The sequence below is a fragment of the Carassius gibelio genome, chromosome A23, assembly GCF_023724105.1.
Source record: "Carassius gibelio isolate Cgi1373 ecotype wild population from Czech Republic chromosome A23, carGib1.2-hapl.c, whole genome shotgun sequence".
Lineage (NCBI taxonomy): Eukaryota > Metazoa > Chordata > Actinopteri > Cypriniformes > Cyprinidae > Carassius > Carassius gibelio.
The window spans coordinates 4,606,459-4,614,236 of NC_068393.1; the positions used below are offsets into that span (position 1 = coordinate 4,606,459).

Here is a 7,778-nt window from a genome sequence, read left to right on the forward strand (position 1 = left end):
CAGGGATTCCCAAACTTTATATATAACCACTAACCAACATCAGAGAACCATGAACATGCACATGTGATATAATTATTAATCTATTACATTAAAATCTAAAAAAAAGAAAAGAAAAATATTTTAAATTAAATTAAATTAAATTAAATTAAAATCTCAAAAAAAGTTTTGAGATTTTAATTTAATTTAATTTAATTTAATTTAATTTAATTTAATTTAATTTGTTAATAATTAAATCACATTTGCATGTTCATGGTTCTCTGATGTTGGTTAATGGTTACATGACATGCAGGTAAACATTTAATTGTTTATAAATTTTTTCGTAAGTGTTTTATTTACATTTTTGTTATTATAATTTGTTTTAATTTTACAGTTTTATGATTTAATTATTAGCTTTTCATTAAACCTTTGAACTTCCTGCAGTTCCTTCACTCGCCCCAGTTTGGGAATCCTTGACAGGATGTAATGTTCAGTGCACTTCATTATAATAATAAAAATAAATGTAATACATATTGTTTTCTCTGCATTTTTATATCAATATTATATGATATTATCCTATTTAAATCAATATGATAAACTAATTAGGTCAAAAGTAATCTAAAAGTAGTCGAATTATATTGGCTAAAATGTGTAATGTAATTATGTTACTGACTACAATTTTCGTAATGTAATTTGGAATCAGTAACGGATTAAAATTTTCAAGTAATTTACAGCTCTGTTCACATAAACTTGAGATAATGTGCTGGTTACTGTTTACTAAACCTATTAAACATTAACTAACGATCAACATATAATTAATTTACAATGCTTACAAATGTCATGCAACTTTTAATTCATACGGTCACACATTTCTTGAAATTCAATGATTAAAAGCTTTTGTTAATGTACAACACATTTGCTGCTACTGAGGTGTGATACGGGTACGTTTAGGGTTTGGTGGTATTGAGTAAGTTTAAGGGTTGGGTTAGGGGTCAAAAGTGTAGAGTTATATTTCAATGTTTGCATAAAAAAGCATATTTTGCACCAAAATTACACTCAAATTACACTGTTGGGTCTTTAAGAAGCATTTACATAAACACAACTAACCACTCTTTACACAACCATTGTTATAGTAGCTAAAAGTCCAATGCTCATAAAGATAATAAATGATGACTAAACATTTATAAACATTTGCAAATGATGAACAGTTTACACTTTAGATTGGTCACTGCAAAAACATGAATAAATGATTAATAAATGATTTGTTATGATGTGAAAACAGTAGAAGTCTACACATCAAACGAAGACCAAATATATGACCTTTACAGACTGTGATTATGAGTTAATGAATAACATGTTAACATGAATAGTTCAGTGAATAGTACATTTATAACTACTAAAACTGATTAAACTCTTTTTTTCACAACATTTGTAAATGTAAAAATGAGCATTAGGTAATATTTGAACTTTAATTTCATTTGTTAGCATTCAAAAGAACATAAGCTTGTCATGATTGTACTATTTCTGTTAAAATTATTTGTAGATTTTTTTTTTTTTTTTATGTGCACGATCGGATGAATGGAAAGTTTAATGACATTTATAAGCATTAACTAAAGATCAGTTAAACCTTATATAATGTTTGTTAGTTATTTATTAATGAAGCATTAAATCATTGTAAACCATTTGTCAAAATCATTTGACTTTTAAAGATTTTTAAAAGTGCCTGATATCATAATATGTATAATTGTAAGTTAAATGAGATTTGTAAGCATCATACTTTACATAAAATAATGATCTGTACATTAGTAAAAATTAACAAGCACATTATCTCTTATTTCTAGCTAAGCACTATGTGATGTTTGGTAATTATTTATTAATGAAATTTATCAAAATACTTTTAAATCATTGTTCTAATATTTTGTTGTGCTGTAAAGTACGCTTATTTTCGTATATGACTAAAATACTAAAACACATGTTAAGTACATAAATATATTTTCAGCTCTAGTGTTTTCAATGTAAGTTATAAATTATATATACAGTACAGACCAAGAGTTTGGACACACCTTCCAGAGTTTTCTTTATTTTCATGACTATGACAATTGTAGAGTCACACTGAAGGCATCAAGGGCTATTTGACCAAGAAGGTCAAGACAGAAGGCAAAAGGGCCAACAAGTGCTAAGCATCTCTAAGAGAGTCTCGCGGTGACGCGCTGCCAAGATGGCGACAGCTCACTCTGCACACTTTAGGCTTCAAAAACACACTTCAGGAGTCTACGGGTGACGTCACGGACACTACATCCATGTCTTTATACAGTCTATGCCTTAGACTGACACTTATTAAGATGGCTTAAAATATTATCTACCTAGGCAGCTCAATAGTTTTTGGTACAGAGCCGAAGTATGAGACAGAAAGAGAGAAAATTATAGCATGTTCCAAATTTCTCAAGTTATCCAGCAGGTTCACAGCATGCTGACCGTCCCAACACACACACACACACACAAACACTCTCTCTCTCTCTCTCTCTCTCCCTCTGTGTGTGTGTGTGTGTGTGGAACAGTAGCAGGGGGTTCAGGACTGATCAATAGCTGAGAACAACCCCACATAAAGACTGCCCCCCCCCTCTGTTCTCATTTGAGAGGAGGCGTCTGAAACAACGATACACCACAGCACCTTGCTCACACACTTTCAGTGAGGGAGATTGATTCCTTTCCTCTAACATGCCTGATTCAATCATACACCTTTCACCTGCTAGTTATTTTAGTTCATTCATTATATCTAATTGTCTAGATATCAAATTAGATGTCATGATGAAAATGAATAAATGAAGGAATAAACACACACACACACACAAATTATGAATTAACTATTAATATGAATGAACAAAGAAACTAAGGTACCAATGAACCAACAATCTAGCTATCTAGCTAACTAACTACTTATTGCTTATAATTTAACTAATGTATGAATGAGTGAATAAATGAGCACGCACACAAATGAGCAGTAAACGAATAAATCAACTAAACTCATACAGCAAAAATATATACATTTTAAGATATGTTTTTAATTATTTTTATTATTTTTTTTAAATCAATAAAAAAATATAAAACATTTTCAATATTTCTATCATAACAACTCTCAGAATAGTTCATCATGATAATGGACCGGTGGATATGGCAGTGTTGATGTATTAGGTTTCGGCAGAACAGAACTGTTAGAAATGCTACTGCTGTTAATTATTGCTGCTGCTTCTGCCAATGCATCCACAGACAAACTGCTGTGAGCATATAAGACATACTGCTGCCGCACAGATAGGATATATGACATGCTATTTAGCTGGGGGAGGTGGAGGGTTTCTTTACTGTCAGAAAGCCTCCACCTCCCCAGCTCCACCTGTATAGGTCTGCTATGGGTAATGAACTTCGAACCAATTTCTTTATAAATTTTCCTATTTATATTATACACACACACACACACACACACACACACACACGTGGTGCATGGGTGTGCATATGATTAGAAACTAACTAATAAGCAAGCAAACAAACAAGTACTAATACATTGCACAAACTGTCAAATGAACACAAGTGATGAATGAGCAATGGAAGGAAGGTATGAATGAGCCTTTGAGTCTTGGAAAACACGCAAACATCAGCAGCACATCATTGTCTGTACTCATCTCAAGTATTATACAGACGTCTGTGTCTGTTCAGCATCTCACTTGGTAATTAGTAAGTGTGAAGTACTCAGATTTGTGGCTTTGAATTGATTTAGAATTGCCTTGAGTTGAAAAGAGACTAATTCTCTTTGGACACATTTTCACAAGGAGACAACAGACATGCTAGTACAAGTGACTCTAACACACCTTAAACACACTCACACTGAACGCCTAACAAACACACAGCTATTTACACAATATGATAATCAGCTGTGAAAGTGACAATACCTTTTAATGAGTTCTAGTGTAACCCCCACCCCAAAACACACATTTATACATACATGTTTGATTATGTCACAAATTTAGATTACCGTCAGTATAGTTATGTTTTGCAGGAGTGTGCTTGTGTGTGTGTGTGTGTGTACTGCATTGTAGCATAAGCTTAAAGTGCTTGTTGTCAGTTAGAATTGATGGATTAAAGTCTCTCTCACACACACAAATCCAGCCCCATTCAACGTTTCAGAGTTTGAAACTGCAGTTTAATCCCCGATCACTCAAACAAACTGAACAAAACCCCCAGTTTTTCACACAAACACACATGCACCCATTCACCTCTTCATTCTCCTTACAGGTGTAGATCACACTTGTGTAGTGTTAACTGAGGACATCCCTACCATCGTGTACTTGTTATTATTTGCATCACCAAATACTGTAATAATTAAATAATAAGCGTAGCAATATAAGGACTGCACTTTTTATATCAGAGTAAAACACACACAATACAGAGAGTGTGGGGGTGGCCAGGAAGACAGCAGTTGTTATGACAACAGGTTCGGTGGCAGGCCCTGCAGCGGGGACGTGAGGGGCGGGACGGCCCACACAAAAGAACATCGTTAATAAACGAGTGGGTCCCTCACTCTCGCACTCCTTCTCAAAGAAGGACAGAAAGAAAGAGAGGAGGAAAACGCTCTGCTCTCACAATGTAGTATATGGGCAAATACAAGTTACACTGCTTGTAAATTTGCATTCACGAATTATGTTCCTGTGCCTCATGTGATAGAGCATTGCATTAGCAGCACAAGGTTGTGGGTTCGATTCCCAGGGAACACATGTTAGGTAAAAACTGTTAGTCTGAATGCACTGTAAGTTTCTTTAGATAAAAGTGTCTGCTAAATGCATAAATATATTTTGTCACGACCACTATGATTAAACATATGGTTTGGATTGATGGTATTTTTCGGTTCTGGGCAAGATCTCCCTGTGCATCCATGCAGCCCCCAGGGTAAACAGAACAGATCCAACATGAATGTTTGCAGATATCAGTAAAGTTCATTAATTGAATGTTCACATTTACAGTGAACCTGATTCAAAGCAGCATCAGAAGGCTGAATCCTGACTGACAAGAGGAGGCGTTTGGGATGGAGTGGGGAATGCAATGTGAAAACTGCTGATAATACTGAGGGACTTTATATATGGATGCTTAGATAGGTGCTGTATTCCTATAGATGGGGATCAGCTGAGAGTCAGGTGATGCAAGCTCGTAACGTGACCTGCCAGAACTAACGCTTGCGCGTGATTACCGTCAGGTGCTTTTATAAGTGCTACAATTCACTACATTACAGCAGTTGACTGTATATGTGTTTTTCTTTCTGTTTCTGTTTGCAAGATTATGCTCAGGTGTGTGTGTGTTAGTATTTGTTATTCCAGCTGCAAAGTTCACCCAAGTAAGTAGGTATTCCCTCTCTGTAAGGTAGCATCGGTGTGTGTTTGTGTCTGTGTGAAAGTTAGAGGTATTTTTGTTGATACATGAAAGCTATCATCCCTGACCAAAATCCATAAAACATGTCAAAAGCCCCCACCACACACACCCTACACAAACACACAGAAGGATCTTCACAAATCTGGCCCTTAGAGTATAGCAAAACAACTACAGACACACACACTGCGTTTATACTGCATTCAGTAAACTGTCCAATTAAATAAGCTGGTCTAGCTTCCTGTCTCTCTTGTCACAACATTTCAAAACATCTATTCAAATTAATGCTTAATGGCAATTTAACATGATTTGTTCCTTTGGTAGCCATGCATAAAATAGGTTTGTGTTTTAGGGGTCATTGTGTGTGTGTGTGTGTGTGTGTGTGTGTGTGTGTGTGTGTGTGTGAGATGGAGGAAGTGTTGTTTGGCCTCATGATCACACTGGGTGAGCAGTCAACAGGAGGTGGAAATGGTCTTCCTCTGACTAACATGGATTTGTGTATGTGTGTGTGTGTGTGTCCTGATGAAAAATCTAAATATACAACAATTTGACACTGACTGTGTGTCCATCTAGCGGATCACTTTAAATAAGGCAGCACATTTATACACTCCCATAATGACATCAGCACATTTCCAGTATTTTATCATGTAAATATTGCGGACCAAATAAATTCACGTCCAAATCTAGAACACACAACCATAAAAACTCAGTAGACAGAGTTATTACTAGACAAACATTTTGTCTTAAACAACTACCATTATTTAGTTTACCCTTAAAAACATTTAAACATGATTAAAGCAAGATAAATTAGATATTTAGATTTGTTTTCTGAAAATATATGACGAATATAATGATATGCTTTATTTTGTTGTGCTCTAGACTTCATTTATTTCCATTGATTTCAAACATTATCCTCAGTAAATGTGCAAAATCATTAATATGCATTGTGTGCATGGAATTGGATGTTCATAAGTAATTTTATGATATAAAAAGCTTTCTAAATGACTCATTAAAGCTCAGTATTGCCACAGTGCCTCAGTCTACACAAATAAAACAACAAAAATACTCCTACAAATACAGAACATGGTCAGAACAAGAACCTGGTAAATATGAACATCATATATCCTGTCGTACATCCATCAGGACAAGCGTCAAAAACAATATTGGCTGTGGTCACTAAACCTTGAGTCTACATACAATTCATTCCTATTATAAATGAATGAATAGCAGCCATAAACTCACCTTTCAAACAGCTTTGCCACTGTTTCCTGTCCTTCGGTGAGATTCACACAGTTTTCTTGAGAATAAAATCCTTCGGACGTTTAATTCCATGTCCGTAGGCTCGAGCAGTCTTGCTTGCTGTCTGACACACACAAACACACACGCAGTCTGAGACTGACTGTCAAAGTCAGGATGAGCGTCCACCGGATCCACACCTCTGTGAGATCAGAGAGAGAGAGAGAGAGAGAGAGAGAGAGAGCACATATATCTGATGATCTTTCTCCTGATGCACCATCACAAGACACACACACACACACACACACACTCACTCACATTCCGTGGATGCAGTAACTGGATCACAGTTAATGCTGGAGGCAATGCAAAATGTACAAGATTGCTGGAACAAAAGAAAGAGTTTGAGAGAAAGTTGGAGGGAAACAGAGTGGTTAAGAAATCGAGAAGCGAGCCAAGGGCAACCCGTCCTCCGCTCTAAACACGTACACACAACTGGGTCACTTTAAAGAGGCTACACACCCAGAAATAGATCTGAAAGTGGACTGAGATAGACATAGAGATGGGATTTCTGCTCAGTGCTCAGACTGGGGCTAATGCTTTGAAAACACACACACACACACACACTCAGGGTGTAACTGTAGGAACCAGACTCTTGGTTGACCTTCAGTCAACAGAAGAAGAAGAAGAAGAAACTTTACCTCGCACACACACGTAAACACACTAACGTCACCAGAGGAAATCGGTGAAACTGTATGAGACCCAAAACAATGTTATGGGCATTGTTTCAATAATTGTTGCACACTCTTGAGGAAAGTCCCTCAGTAGAGTCCAACGGTCGTTCCTGCTTCCTGAGACTGAAGTGTTTCCATCACACTTTGGTTTTTAATAAAACACATACACCAACTGTATTTTTGACCTTATTCATTGCAAAAGATACAATGGAGCAGAAACAATAATAAATGGCCTTGTAAAAAAGCCATGGCACACAGGGGCAACACTGTTTGAGTCTGTGTGAGATTGTGACATCTGGCACACTCTACATAAGAAACATACAGCTAATAAACAAACAAACAAACTTAATCATACAGCTTCCTGTGAATAATCAGATTATTTTTAATAATGTCTTTTTAATGGCATCTTTTTATGGTAACACT

General features: G+C 35.8%; 1 protein-coding gene across 1 annotated transcript in view; it reads right to left on the reverse strand.

The window, feature by feature from the left end:
- Window positions 1-7,137, reverse strand: part of LOC127944475 (pleckstrin homology domain-containing family G member 1-like) — a 47,522-nt gene extending 40,385 nt beyond the window's left edge. Inside the window, exons 1-2 of the mRNA XM_052540422.1 lie at window positions 6,943-7,137; window positions 6,631-6,826 (exon numbers count right to left, since the gene is read on the reverse strand). The gene's annotated coding sequence lies outside the window, so the exon portion shown is untranslated. The remainder of the gene's footprint in view (window positions 1-6,630; window positions 6,827-6,942) is intronic.
- Between the last annotated feature and the right edge of the window lie 641 nt (window positions 7,138-7,778).